Source organism: Rhinolophus ferrumequinum, chromosome 3, assembly GCF_004115265.2.
Source record: "Rhinolophus ferrumequinum isolate MPI-CBG mRhiFer1 chromosome 3, mRhiFer1_v1.p, whole genome shotgun sequence".
In the NCBI taxonomy this organism is placed as follows: Eukaryota; Metazoa; Chordata; class Mammalia; order Chiroptera; family Rhinolophidae; genus Rhinolophus; species Rhinolophus ferrumequinum.
Window position 1 is genome coordinate 27,687,080 of NC_046286.1, and position 16,473 is coordinate 27,703,552.

General features: G+C 34.9%; 1 pseudogene; it reads right to left on the bottom strand.

The window, feature by feature from the left end:
* Window positions 1-15,646: 15,646 nt before the first annotated feature.
* LOC117020935 (uncharacterized) lies at window positions 15,647-15,736 on the bottom strand (annotated as a pseudogene).
* Between the last annotated feature and the right edge of the window lie 737 nt (window positions 15,737-16,473).

Genomic DNA, 16,473 nt, shown 5'->3' on the forward strand with positions numbered 1-16,473 from the left:
ACTTATTCAATTACCTTTAGAGATTTTTCAAGTCTGTTCAGAACTACTTAGTTACACTCCAATTGTGTGTGTCTGTGTGTGTGTGTTTATGTGTGTGTAGAAAGTAAGGGGGAACAGAGGACTTGAGACAAGCAAACCTTGCACCAATAGGGATAATGTATGACTTTCAGAAAGGATAAATGGATAAAATTGATTTTTTCATACTTGGACAAACACCGGAAAACATTTTCAGCTAGACGATTTGTGAGAATATAGAAGCTTGGAACCAGCATTTTCCTTAACAACTCATGCTGCTCTAAAGTTGTAAGGCAGATCAAGGAAAGATCATACAAATGCCAATTCTTGATTTTAGCGAAGCATTTGAGGCTCCTATGTAAAATTAGAGGAGATGACCTGAACCGGGAGTTGGCAAAACATGGCTCTAGGCCAAATCCAGCCCACAGCCTGCTTTTGTACAACTTGTGAGCTATAAGTAATTTTTCACATTTTTAAAGAGTTGTTCAAAAACCACCACAGACAACAACAACAACAACAAAACAGAAAAATACATGAAAGAGATCCTATGCGGCCCCCTAAAATACTTACTATCTGGCACTTTATAGAAAAAGTTGGCTGACCTGACCCCTGACCTAAACCATTTCTAAAGTTCTTTCCGGCTCTACTAAGCTAAGTTTTTAAGGCATAGTCTCCTTGAAATGATTGCAGTGTTGCCAGATTTATCAAATAAAATGCAGGCCATTTATGTGTATTTGAATTTCAAATAAACAACATATTATTTTTTAGAATAGTGTGCTCCGTGCTACATTTGGGACATAGTTATATTAAAAAGTAATTCATGATTTTTCTGAAATTTAAACTTTATAGGGAATCTTGCGATCCTATGACTGCAAATATATGTGAATGATCTGGTAATATTTTATATTGAAAGCAGGTTGAGTAATTTGCCCAAAAGTCACTGATAGAAAAATCACCTAAATTTCAGTTTAGAGGGCGTGTTTATTGAAAAGTCATAGGCCTTTGTCTTTGGACTCATTTAATCTATGCTTATATCAAAACATTGGGTAAAGATCATATACGTATATAAATGACGAGACGGGGCATAAATGACTAGCGACAACAAAGGATCATTTTAAACTTCAGATGGTTTAATTTAGTGTAACAATTAATAATGATAGACAAGAAATGCCCATACATAGATGGACTTAATTAGTGACTGACATCTAGGACTGGAGGACATTATTTTCTTCCTTAATGTGAGGGTAATAAATTATGTCCTTCACAACTATTTAGAGAAGAATCTGGAAACACGAGTATGTTCACTAACAGGGATTTTGAGAAGGTCCTGAAAATATGTAACTTCAAAAAAATGTGAACAGTGATGTGGAACAGGATGGATAATAATAGAAATAGATCAGCATGATATGTGCAATACCAGATAAGTATTGTATTTGTAAACTAATATAAATGATTGTATTTATTGAATGTAATGGAAACTTGTATATGAACTGAGAGAACAAAGTTGACATTAGGTTCACAATTACCACCAAAGTTTCTGACTTTGAGTTAAAAAGCAGAAGCATACCATGCTAATGCAGAGATTTATAAAGCATTAAAATGGGATGTTAATGTCTTGAAATATATAAATAATAAAAGAGTAGAGGGCATTTTAAATGACAGCATTCCAAATGATCTAAATGTAAATTAACCTGATATATGTAGAATACATCTTTTTTTTTTTAATAACACAAACGAGTTTAAAATGAAGTGAACACATTGCTCTACAATAGGGAATAATTCTATACAGATAAGCTTTGGGCCTTCAAACATATGTTCAAACATCTGAACAATGGTATGGTTGATTTCACAAACTCTAATTGTGTCCAGACTCACACATTCATCATTTTTAGTAATTCACAATGTTGGCTCTTTTCAAGTGATTGCATAGTAATCTTTTTGGGGATTCATACATAATGCCTTTTTATCACCTCTACAAAAAGTGAATTGTAAATCAATTGAACATGAAAATGTGTACAGTTCTCAAGTTTCTATCTTGTAAAGAAACAGAAAATTATATAAACTCTGTGTGTAAGAAAGAAAACTCACCTTGATTCTTTGCCTTCTGTTCCTTTTGTTTTCATTTTTTCCGTTTCCCAAAATATTAACTGTGCACAGGTTCTTTCCAGAACACAGTTTTGGCACTGCACGTGCTAATTTGAATACGGGCACTAATTTTAAGTGGCTCTTTTGCATTTCATGCCAAGAAATTGTCAGCTGCGCTGCACACAGAAATCCACAGCAGACAGGGCTTTTAGATTCCTTCTTAAACCAGGTGTTAGAAATTTGTGCAAAGGCAAAAAAAAGCAAACAAAAACCCCCCAAAAAACAAACAAACAAAAAAAACAACAACAGCAACAAAACAAAACAAAAAAACCCAAAAAGCTCAAATGACAGAAAACTTCAGCAGTTGTTTTGTGATGCCGTTGAAGTGCATCTAATTATTCCACAGGATATACTTCCACATATTGTGGAGTACGTATATACTAAATACAAATTAATATTTACATAAGTTAAAGATTTGGTTTAGTAAATATAAAATATCATAGAAAATCATAAGTGTGGGAATATCATGAAAGGTTGCGATTAGATATGACAATAAAGACCTTCTAAACATAATTGCCAATCAGTGTTGCAGAATGATGTATATGTACATACAGCATATTTATGAGATTTACATTCATGTAAAGGAATTCAGAATTTAAATAGGGGGAGAGCATTAGCAACAAAGTGAACTGGTAAGACCTTGACTCTGGTGTAAGGTATCATTTTATATGCATGTGATATAGTATGTTCATGGCTATGCCAATAAGATAGAAATAATAAGTAAAATTTCTCAAAATGTTTTAGAAAGTATACATTGTTGATTTCAGACTTCTACTTCAAATGACTGCAAGTCATTTCATTTCCTTTCTTCTGCATTCCATTATAGGGTAATCTTCTGTGGTTTATGATACTCTAACTGAGCTCAAAATTTATTTGAGTTGCTTAAATTTTTTGAGAGTAATATATATTTATGAAAATTAAGGGTTATCTTCAATTTATTCGGGACAAGGAATTCTAGCAAAGGCACAGTAATATACCAAAAAATATTTTGTCTACCTCTTTTATTACCATGTTTCAAATCCTATAATAGCCTTAGGGAAGCATCCTAGGAAATATTTGCAAATTTTACTTCAAGCATATTTGTAAATACCATAGTGTAAATATTTTAGACTTAATCTACAAAAAGGAGAGAAGAGTAAATGTAAATTTTGTGAGGAGTTCTTCAACAAACCAATGTTAGGACAGCTGCATAAATATTCAGAGCACAGATTGAAATGAATATAAAATTTGTGAAACTTCAAATTCAGAACCAGTTTGGGTGGCGACAAAGTCAGGGATCGAGTCTTTAATTTGCTTTAGAGAGAAGTGCTTTTTATGTTTTTTCCTTTTTTCCTAAATACCATGGTATTTATCTAATATACTTAAATGGCTAAGTGGTTATGTAGGTGTAAAGAAAATAATTCTCTTTAAATTTAACAAAAACAAAATTGATTTCTTTCTATAACTCAGGAGCTATGCTAGATGCTTGGGTTAGAAAGACATAAAAATAAGTCACTTTCCTCAGTATTTTAGCATCTGGGAGGGAGATATAAGTAAATATACTATGAAAACACAAGACAGTGAATACAACAGCAGAGAAAGGCACACGATACTAGGAAAAAGTAGAGTGGGAAACCAAAAGCTGGTTGCCATGAGAATGGCAACAAGATGGGTTCCCAGAGAAAGTAATAATTAATCCAAGTCTTTAAGGATGAAAAGCAGCTAACCAGATAAAGAAGGATATTGCACCGAGGGAAGATTGGAGGGCATGGGATGTGACACATGAGAGCACATGGAATGTTGGGGAATGATAAGCCCCTTAGTATAACTGGATTATAGTTTACATTGTTAGGATGTTGGAGGAAAACAAATCCATACAAGTAAGCAGGTATCGATTAAATCATGAAGGGCAATGTGTGTCAGCTAAAGAAATATACTTGGAAGAAAAATCATGCACAGATCTTTGGAAAATAAGTCTGTAGTGGATCCAGATGATGAAACACCTGGATGTCGATGAGGAAACCTCAGGTAATCATGTGCAACAAGAAATCACATCCTTTCCGTCTGTGAAGGAAAGGAAATCTGTCAATTAGAAATAAAAACTTAAGTGAAAATATGACTTCAAGATATTCTCTACAACTCCAAACAGCATCCTTGCTCCCAAAGCCCTTAGTTTTTCAGAAGCTGTTCTGTTTGTGAGTAATGTCAGGGAAAGCACCTAAAAGATGACGATTTTAGAATTCCTAGGCTGGAAAAGACGAGGCTATTCCATTACTGATCTAAGAAGACAGAAACAGTGTGGCAGGCGCTGTAAAGCACTTGCTGTCAAATCCTGCAGCCTTCCTTTCATGTATTGATCTTAAACGTGCTCCCTTAATAAAATTCCTGATTTTTAATCTTCGACTAGGATTCTGCCTCTCAGGAAACTCATCTTCTAACAATGAGGGTAGCAGAGTAAGAAAACAGCCTGACTAACAAGCTTTTCTGGCCAGGTGAAAAGGCTCCCCTCCTACCGAAGCATTTTTATAGGCTCCTTCTCAGTCCAAAGTCCAGAGAAATGGCCAAACAAAAACCAAGAGGTTTCATGTGAGAGGTCAACCTGGGGTCAATACATTTTAGAGCTGACAGGGGCTCTCAAATTGTGTCTAACTCTGCCACTTCAAAGACAGAGAAACTAAAGGTCAAAAGACTCATGATCTCCTTAATACTGCACAACTAATGAAGGGCTGGGATGAGACTAAACTCCATATTGTTTCACGCCCAGCCTACAGCCTTTTTTTCAGCAAACCTATGCTTTTCAAATAGATGTGTTCCAAGTAATCTGCATCAGCTTGTCAGATTTGGTTGCAGCCGCAGGAGAAACATAAAAAGTCCTGGAGAGTGATTTCATTCACTCTTTATATCATGATCCATATGTTATAGAATGTAAGGAGAATGCAACTTTAAAATTAAAGAGACTCTCAAAATCTCTTGGGTAGACTTGGATCTCTGACACTACAGATAAATCAGTAGCCTGAAAAGAATTGCAAGAAGGTATACCAGTATTCCTAGATATTGGTTTCTTTTCCATCTTGATAAAAATGTCCTCTAGCTTTATATTAATATAATAGCATATGCAAAATTTGTTTTCAAAATTCTTTTTATTTTTATAATTAAAATTTTTTTTAACTGGGGAATATTGGGGAACAGTGTGTTTTTCCAGGGCCCATCAGCTCAAAGTCATTGTCCCTCAACCTAGTTGTAGAGGGCGCAGCTCAGCTCCAAGTCCAGTTGCTGTTTTCAATCTTAGTTGCAGGGGGCGCAGCCCACTATCCCATGAGGGGATTGAACCGGCAACCTTGTTGTTGAGAGCTCGCGCTCTAACTAACTGAGCCATCCAGCCGCCTCTCAAAATTCTTATTAAAATCTCCAAATTGCAGGCATTGCAGACAAATGGTGATAATTACCTCCCCTTCCAAAGAGAAGTATTAAGTATATCTAGGCAGTACATGGTAAGAAAAGTCCAACTGGTCCAACTACCACCACCTCCAAAATCTACATGAGAGAAAGCCAGAATTTTATTATGTACAGAGAGTCTTCAAAAGGATTTAAAACAGGAGAAAGCACTGTGATGTATCTTTCCCCCACTCCTAGCCAAAAAGTATCACTCAGAAATTCTGGGTAGCTGGAAGCAATTTGTAGGACCCCCTCTGTTGCTGTGTGTGTAGAGAGAGTTCTTGGGAGAACCTGACTTGTATTCCTAGAGTTGGGAAGCAGAGACTGCCTTTTGCTGGGGGTCAGTGGGGGGAATCCAGAAGGAAGTCGGTGGGCTGGAGCAGCTTGCAAAATTAGTGAGGAAAAGGATTCACTCATAGGTTAATGTGCATATCTATCAGTTGACAGGACAGTGATAACTGAGATTTTCTCAGATCCAACTGATGAGAAGGAAGAAGTTAGGTAACTAGGCTCAAGTCATCTAGAAATAACCTTCTCCAAGGAGATGTCTACTGTATCAGGTGCACCAGCCAAATATGGTAGAAATGTACTTCCCAGATAGCTGCTAAAGGACATTTGCAAGATATCAGCTGAGAGTGCAAAACACACAGCAGAGAAAAATGTAGGGAATCACCAAGAAACCATTGATGTACCTGCAATGACAGAATGCATTCGCTGCCCCCACAGAGTTACAATCAGCACTTGCCAAGGAATAAAACTTTTGACGCTTTTTCTGATTCCTTGCACCTCTGATCTGACCCTGGGGACTCTAGTTATAGGGAGGAGGTGTATCATGGGGAAGGTTAGGAGGGTGTGGGCAGCTTCAAATTGGGTGTGGGATGAAACTGGATAGATTAGTTAAATTGGGTTACACTTTTTAATACATGCAAATGACTTGTAAGCTTTGAAATATATTCAAGTTGTCTCAAAATAAGGGGAAGAGAAATCTGGTAGAAAATATCTTATGTAAGTTGTTGCTGGGAGAAATTAAATTATTCTTGAGTGTAACCCACCAAGTCAAGTCATTTAATAAGCTAAATCCATTAGTATGGCAATATAGATTGCATTGTCTCAATTCTTATACCCTATGTTGTAAGGAAAAATTTTAAATACTGTAGAAATATATAGTGGTTAAAAGAATAATTTTTGGCATAAAACACAGCCTGAGTTGAGTTCTGGCTTTGCCAATCACTGTATGACCTAGGCAGATTGCTTTCTCAGTGCCTCAGTTTCTTCATCAGAAGGATGGGGATATTGATACAGTTTACACATTTTGTGGTATATTCCTAGCCAACCATAATTCTTCCTTCTTGGGCAGCTGCTTTCTGATCTTCAGCATATTTTTTTTTGCCAGAGTGATTGGGTTAGGGGTGGTCATCTAAGTCACACATCTCTTCCCAAGGGTCTAACCCAGAAATATTCAGTCTCTCCATGGGCGAAGGACTTGACAGTGTTGATTCAAAAGCCATTGTCAGTTAGGAGATGGTAAGAAGAATGGAACATGACCCCAACAGAGAAAGTACCCAGAGGGCTTTTGTTCCTAGTTCTGGTACTTTCTTATTCCTATTCTGGAGTTCTATGAGATGCTGCCTTTATATTTTTATAACTTTTTCTATTTTGGCTTACATTAACATGGATCAGATAGGAGGGATAGTTGTTTGTTTGTTTGTTTGTTTGTTTGTTTAAAGAGGACAGTTTATTGAAAGCAAAGGGTCAGAGCTTCTGAGCGGGAGGGGGTCCTGAATGGGGGTGCCCCTAGAAGGATAGTTTTAAGAACTTGGATTCAAATCTCAATTCCAAAATTTATATGGACAAATTACTTAAATCTCTGAGTACATTTTCTCTCCTGTTTATGAGGGTAGACTTGTATTTACTTCAAAATAATACTCATTCATAAGAAAGAAATGAATCACTACCGGCTAAGATTAAGAATAATGCCTAACACATATTCAGCATCTAATACATTTAAGCTATTATTTATTGAGTTGATTTCTATAACTTGGAAATGAAAATAACTTTGACTAATAAAGTCTTATCTGACTCACAGGGTTGGTGTGTTGATTGAAAGAGAAAATGCATTAAAAAAGCTTAACATGGTAGGAAACAAGTATGAAATGGTAATTATTAGCTGTTTTTATCTGTTGATTTCTTAGTCACTACACTGGATGTTAATTTACAGAAATACCAAGAGGACACAAAGCATCCATTTCTCATTTTTAATTCATAAGTAGCAAAGAAAACTGCAGGCAAATGGTGACATACATGCGAGCACTGGTTTCAATTTCTGTATCTCTCCAAATCTGTTCATATTTATGCATACCCATATCTATCCTAGGACAGAAAATAAAGAGATATCCAGAGAGATACCTTAACAAAATAGATTAAAGCAGTTGAAATCAGTTTAGTATTTCAAGGGCAGACAGTTTAAAGAATAAATTCTTCTTGCTCAGGTGGTTCTCTATTTCATTAATAAAATTATATTTACTAGTAAGGACAAAATGTTGCCTCTTAAATACAAGTTCTATTAATATTTTCCTGCCAAAGGTATATCATATGTCAAAGAAAATACTTGCCTAAAAATCAATTCTCCAGGGGTCACATAATTTATTCTTGATTAGCTCTGGTCATCATAATCCTCGTTTTGTCATTGTATAATAACATTTTAGGGCAACTTAACATCAGCCTTTGTTTTTACTGTTGGTCTATTCTCATATCATCCAAGTTTATATTCTTCAATTCTTTGCACTGATTTTTTTTCTAGCTAACTAGAAAACAGAATTTTCTTTCAAATATTTGCTATTCATTGCAAATAGTATAGCAATGCAAAAAGTATTCATGTAGCATTTCTACCATTATTTAAAATGTTAAAATGATAAATAACAAGAATTCAACTAACCCTATTTAATTTCATTGTATAGTAGTATATTCTCATATACTTAATGTTGTCTTAGAAAGAGTATGGGCTGCAGTAGGGAATTGAGAAATAAATCACCATTACTGTTAGTATCTGACCATAAAACTTTACCAAATTTCTTGAGACCAGGGACAATGGGCCCAATACAAATTTGAATAAATAGATGAATAAATTAATGGAATTGTTTTTCTCTTCATTAATTTGTTGTAGCCATATTTTTAGTCTAAGAAAATGATTGGAACTTATAGTTTTCCCTTAAAAAGGCACTGGTAAAAAGTAATTCTTACATATTCATTTTCATGGCAACATAATACTCTCTCTATCTTGAATATTCTCCTCTCTGCTTTCCAAATGATGGTAACCTTCTCATTTTAGGATTAAATGACATTTCCTAATAGATTTCTAAACTGGTCTTTCTCCACTCCCACGGTACCCCACCCAGTTCTTCTTTATTACAGCACTCTATTTGGAGTTTGTGTACCAGTTTGGATTATATATTTGAGCATCTACTTCTGTACTGGCTTTCACTTCTTGTAAATGACAAAGGGCAGCGAGGATGTGCATCTTATTCACCAACATATGACCATGTTTGAGTCAGTGCTTAGCACTTAGTATATATGCAAAGAATCTGTGGTAGAAATGAGGATGAATGACTTCATCTATCTTCATTTATAAATGAACTTATTAAATATTAATGTAAAAATGAGAGATAATTTCTGTAGAAGATTCATGGCCCATTTTGGTGAAAGGTCTTATTTAATATACAAGTGTAATACATATGTCTGTCATACAGCAAAAGGTTAGGGCTTGATATATATATCTGGTAACTATAAATGTATAGATGGTATTTAAGGTTTCAGGATTCTGTTCGATCATCCCACCTAATAGCAGACAGATAATACAAGCATAGATAGTTGAGAGAGGAGAGATCAAAATGAGTGTTCCATAGTTTGTTAAACAAATGCCTTTTTAATGATTACTATTTTAACAAATAGTGTAATTCAGTCTTTTGACTGACTCTTTATATAACTTCAGCTGCTTCCATCTCCTCACATATTACTCTAATCAAATCTTTAAATAGCAAAGTCTCGTCTTCTTCTCATCTTAATACTTTTGTATAAGCAACAGCATCACAACTGTTTGGCCACTTTACTTTGGTCTTATAGAACTGTGTGGTCCAATATGGTGTCCACAAGCCACACGTGTCTATTGAGCACTTGAAATATGGCTAGTTCAAATTAAAAAATGTACTATAAGTATAAAGTACACACCAGATAAATTTCATACCTGTTTTGCATTTTATTATTATTGGATAGTGCTTATATAGAAACATTAAAAATAAAATATTTTATGATCACTGCATGCCAACTTTTTTCTAATTATGTATGTTTAAACATTATCACCTTAAAGTGATTTCATAGGCAGTAGTATAAAGAATTCTAATTACCTTTTCTTCTCTCTATTTTTATAAACAAATTTACTTTAGGGAAAAAAGATACTTTTAAACATGCTTGTCAATTAAAAGACCCATTAGTAAGTCCATCAAATATCATGTTTAGATGTCCATAGTCAAATATATCTATATCTGTCATATACTCGTACATAGAAAGAAATAAATTGGTACAATTGAAGTCATTACTGTCTTAAGTTACTAACTTTATGCAATTATTTATCTCAAATATATGCACTTGAATATATTTTACTTGCAATTCAACTTGGAATCTACCATTGAACAACTTTGGAGGCCACATGCTGTGGCAGATAAAATATTGGATTTGGAATATGGACATTGTGTTCTAGTTCTAGATTTGTTCTTAACTAGTAGCTTCCATGAGTTACTTCTCTTTGACTTTGTTTCCATACTTGTACAAAGCTAGTTTCAACTAATTTAATTTTAAGGTGTTTTCCAATAGTAAATTATTTTGATAGCCCAAAAATGATCCTAAACATATTTTAATAGTCTTTCATGTTTTAGATATTCTCTCTCTCTCTCTCATTCTCGCTCTCACTGTGTGTGTGTGTGTGTGTGTGTGTGTGTGTGTGTGTGGTATGATAAACTTGTAACAGATATGTTTGCATACAATAAATCTATGGTTCTTGAGGAATTCAGCATTGAAGTGAGAAAAAGAAAATACATCAGTGTGCTCATATACGAGTACATGCAGTCACAAATCTTTAGCTAGATGTTTATTAATCTCTTGTAGAATAAGCCCACATGATCTGCTTTATAATTCACAATGTTTGTGCCATGATAAAGTCTTACTGCATATAATTCAGCTTTTCTGTGGATAGGCAGGAAAGAACGTGGTGCAAGACAGGGGAGAAGAAGGGACCTTTGGTGTGACTTATCCTTTGTAATCATGTTTCATACAACACTTTTTCTCAAAAAATACTTTAAAAGATATAAGCCTTACTTAGGTTTATAAATTTTTGATAAAATAATCTAAACTACAGTCTGTATAGAGAACATAAAGATCTCTTATACTTCCAAACTATTAGCAAACATTAGGGTTAAAAGAGTGTTCGTGCTATTTCCTAGCCTGTTGAAATTACTTTCCAATTTTTCTCTCTACCTTATTTCCCCACCCACTGTAATCCTTTCTAAATTCTACTCTCAGATTCATCATTCTGAAGCAAGATCTGATCATTATGTCTTTTTTTCCATTGCAGGCCATTGCTATGAATTTAATATTATAAATCTGTCATTTAGGGTTCTCTATAGTTTGGGTCCCACCTGAATTTCCAGCTTTATTTCTCATCTGATTCCACATGTCCCCTGCTCCTAAGCCAACCTAGACAACTCTCTTCCTTTCATGTGTTCGCTCATTCTAATTCCTTCAGCTCATAGTTTTAAGTGTCATTTCAGACACCACTTTCTTCATGGAATATTTTTTCATGTTTACCTAAATTGGATGTAGGAAAGGAACAACCTTTGATTATGAAAATATTTCGATAAGCTATCGATGTAGTTTTGCAGGAAGAATGACAAAAATTTTTGCTCAATATAAATGAATAAACATATCATGAATTAAAAAAGAAAACAGAAAATAGGGGCATGATGCAAAGAGAGAAGATAAATATCTGAAGAATATTTAAGAGGTGTGTGTGTGTGTGCGCGTGCATGTGTGCTATAAACGCCTTGTGTGAATGATTATATTTTTGTGTGGAAATGCAGAAGAGACCTAATGGCTGGGATCTTGGTGGATTGTACAGTCTACTTACTATGTTAGTAGTGTAAGGTTAAAGATGACTTTCTTCTCCCTTACTTTCTTTGCTCAGGCAGTGTGTTAGCATATGGTTGAGGTTTTGTTAATTAGACAATTTCAGAGTATTTCTTGGGACTCTGAATCTTGAGCAAGTGACTGAGAACACAGTGACAGTATGCGCCCCTGTTCAGTGTTGGTGGTGTACCAGCCTGTTCTTGGAGGAACCTCACTCAGTTTCCTGGTGACGGGCCCTCCAGAGCATCTCTCAGAGTATATGTTCTAAGCTGGTGCACTTGCTTCCCTCAATTCTATGAACACCAGATATCCATCTAATAAACTTCCTTTTGTATTATATGACCATGTAAGTCCCCTGAGGAATGACTACAGGTCCTGTGGTAGGAGAATTATGGTCCCCCAAAGATGTCCACCACATTGTAATACCTAAGATCTATGCATGTGTTACTTTACATAGCAAAGGGGCATTAAGGTTACGGTTGGAATTAAAGTTGCTAATCAGCTAATATTGAGATCCCAAGAATATCCTGAATAGTCTGAGTGAGCTCTGTGTAATCACAATAGCTCTTAAATGTACAAGAGGAAAGTGGAAAAGTAGCTTGAGGGACATGAAAAGAAAGAGGTTAGACCCACCATGGTTTTCTTTGAAGATGAATGAAGGCAGCCATGAGCCAAAAAGACAGAAAGCCTCTAAATTCCAGAAAGAAAAGGATAGATTCTTCCCTAGACCTTCCAGAAAGAAATACAGTTCTGCCAATACCTTGATTTTAACCCACTGAGAACTGTGTCAGACTTCTGATCTAGAGAACTTGAAGATAATTAGTTATTGTGATAATTAGTTATGGAAACATTAAGAAACGAATACAGGTCCTAACTAAGACACTGTTGGGGAGGGGGTGATGTCGCACTGATGATTACAGGTCCTGTGGTAGGCAGAATTATGGTCCCCCAAAGATGTTCACCTTTAAGGATGGAGCTTTAAAGAGGGAAGTGGATATGCTAGCTGACCTCTGAGTTATGCTTCCTTTTCTTGCATTCCCCACTTCACACCCTGTGCTAACATCTACTTTCAATCTTAAAGACAAAAATGTGCTTTTTTTCATCTTTATACCACCTCCAATGACTCACTCCATGTGTTTTACATGCTAGATGTTCAACTAATGTTTATTTAATTGAATGTGTTGAATTATAGGGAAATAAAAATAAATGTTAATTAAGGCAATAAAGAAGACAGAATAAATGTCAGCCTTTTTTGATGGATGGAGGGATATATATATTTCCTCCTCTTCCTATATGGAAATTTCTGGATTATTACCAGTGTAAGCCGAGAGATTGATAGATATCTAGTTTTTACACAGTTACAAGCACCAGAATGGGGAAGGAAGCTGTCTTTTTCTATCAGCTGAATACACAGTGCTCCCTGCTGAAGAATGCAGCAAAAGATAGTGGAGAAAAGTATATAAGACTGGCAACTTCAGCCTGACCCTGCCTTCAAAAATAATTATCTATCTTTGATAATAGGAAATCTTCTCTCTCTCTAGGCCTTGTCCTTGACTTCAATCCCCATTTATTTTCAACTTAACATCTTAATAATTCAGCACTTGCCATCAACTAGTAAATATGCAGCATTGCTCTCTGATTTGAAAGATAGAGTTTTAGACATGGGTATTATGTTTGAATGATACCCATTTCTTGGTCCTTTTCTGATGATACAGACCATCAGTTCTCTGGACAGGAGATAAATCATTGTTATAAGTTGATTAATGCTCTGTTTCTCTGCCTTCTTGGCCCTGGAATGCCTGACATTCAGCCACCTGATCTACAGTTAATAAATAAATGCAAACTAATATACCTTTAAAATATATTCCAGTTACTGTAAAAACAAAAGCATCCAAATTAAGGCAGTCTTTTATGTAAAGCCAAACACCTACTGAAACCTCTCATTTTTATTTCTAGATTTGCAATTCGCTCAGTACAGTTGACCTTTCAGCATATATGGAATATACACAGACAGGATTTCAAATAAAACAAAACACTTCTCGGTTTTAATGTATGATATTTAAATACCCCTCTACTGCACTATTTATAAAACCGTTTTATAGAACACTAAAACGTATGGGGCTGTTTAAAAATGCTAATCCTATAATTAATAGTCAGAGGCATACACTTTCCCCTAGCACAAGGCACTGATATTCTAAATCTGTCACTCTGAACTTTACAGTAGGAGACAGCCATCTGCCTGCATGCAGCCATCTGAAACAAAGCAAGAATATCTGCTCTCATGGTTCCCCTGGTGAGATACAGGATCATTATGATAAAGCTGGCAACAAGGTTTAGCTAATGTGAATTAAGATAGCATGTGTTGAGGAAAAAAAAAAAGAGCACATTAAATCAAATTGCTTCTGTAAGTCAATGTTATTAGGTGATTGGAGATGGATGATTTGATAAAGTACAGCACATGACGTAATGACAAGCGGATAGGAAATATGTGTGTGGTTGACCCATTACTGAGTCCCATAGCACTAAAAACCCTTTCTCTATGTTACTGAATCTAGCGCTATTTTAGTTAAGGCCTATACTTAATTCTCATCTGCATTTTGCTGTGAAAAAAAAAAAATCAACGTTTTAAAATAAAATACTTTAACATTCTCTCACAACTTAAGAATATTAACTAGAGTAAAAAGGAACAAGGCTGTAAAAAAACCCCACAATTTTCAGCATGTCTTATAGATGCCTATGCAATTATATAATTTTTTCAGAGTATCATCATATACATCTACATTTTTCTGATTCGAATCTTCTAAATCTACTTCTTATATTTTAGTTCTACTGAAATATCCACTCTGATGTTCTACCACTCAGATACGATTCTTTTTGGGTCACCTAATATGCTTTTCAGTTTGATTTCAGGTGGATCCTGATAATATTTTCTTCCTGAAACATGTATCAGCTCAACATTAACTTCTTGGTTTTCTGATTTTTAAAAATTGTACTTTCCAAAGAAAATGCTCTTTTCTTCCTGAAATAAAGATACTTTTTATAAACAGATGTGAAAGAGTGAGAACATGTAGAAATTCCATGGCATGCCATCACGTTCAATTTGGTTGTCTAACTAGTGTGGCGATGGAGCATGATGGTTAAATGTGAAGACTGGAGTCAGGCAGAATTGCTCTTCTGTACCTCATCTATACCAGGTACAAGCTGTGTGACCTTGACAGAGTAAGTTAACAACGCCAGGCCTTAGATTTCTCATTTGTAAAAGTGGGTAATTTAGAGTGCTTACTTCAGCTGGGTTATCTTGAGGCTTAAATGAAATAAGAATGCATGAAGCCCCCAGTGCACTGTCTGGTAAATCAGAACCCCTCCGAATGATATTATGCAAATTTCATTCCTGAAGTAGAAGTTCATATGTTTTAGATGTTGAATATATTTAATAAGGGATTCAGTTAAAAAATTACTTTCATAGCAATCTATCAGTAAATTCTAAGCAATTTAATACTAGGAATGTTTCTAAGAAATATAAATATAAATAAATACACACACACACACACACACACACACATACACACACACAGATTGATTGACTGATTTATAGACTGTTTATCCACAGCAAAATTTTTATCAGGTAGTTGAAATACATTGAAACTGGCACACGATCTGTTTATTGAAATCTACACTTAGAAATTGTGGCATCTGACCAACCTGGATAATGCTATAAAAAGTCTTGTCATGGTACCAGATTCCTAAATTATGGGCCTTAGGCAGTAGTCATTGCCTGTCAATCTGGATTCTGAGATGAATACCAGTATGAATTATATTTAGAGCATTATGTTGAAAACATAAACCTGTTCTTGGCTTTCTTTATAACTGAAAGAAGAAAGGTACTTAATTCCAAATTAGGGGGTAAATGGTTAAAAATCAATATTGATAATTTTTATATTTACAAATAATATTCCACTTGATCTTAGCCAAAAGGCCGAGAAGCGATCACAAATAATATTCCCAATCCTAAAAATGCACATCACACCACATTCGAAACATTATATAGAAATATTTCCCCCACAGGAGGCAAGAACAACAATAAAATTACAGATAATACTGTCATGCTTGATAATCTAAAAAGAGTCCCATTGCATGCATTTTGTTTAGTGCATCATATACCTCCGATGTTACTTACTTAAAGCTTCTTCTTCTTAAAAAATAAAAACAACCACAAAAAAAACAATTCTCTAATTGGTGATAAGTATTTACTCACAGTTTCTGGTTACTTTTTACTTAGAAATAAACATTCTGTAGTAGATTAGCAACACATGTTTTAGCAACACATGATCATGCAATTTATTAGTTTTTAAAATATTAGAAATTCAACAGGGAAAGCAGTTAAAATATAGAAGGTAGAAACTGATTAATAATGTTGAAAAAATAAAATATTCCCAAAAATGAATATAGAGCAGAGATTCTCAATTCTTTTCTTGAACTCAGTTTCCTATATTCTGCCTCCTCAAACACCAAATACAATTAAACCTCAGTTAAGCTTTGAATCTAGTCCAAATAAACCTGACTTTCCCCTTTCTGAATGAAAGCATAGGTCTTTATAGGAGTATGAACACTACTGAGTAAGGAGGAGGAAGAATTGGGGATTCAGCAGGAGAGACAGATATGATTAGGGAATCATTTGTAATCTGACGCGTGCGATTGACCAGTCCTCTTATAACATGAATTTCA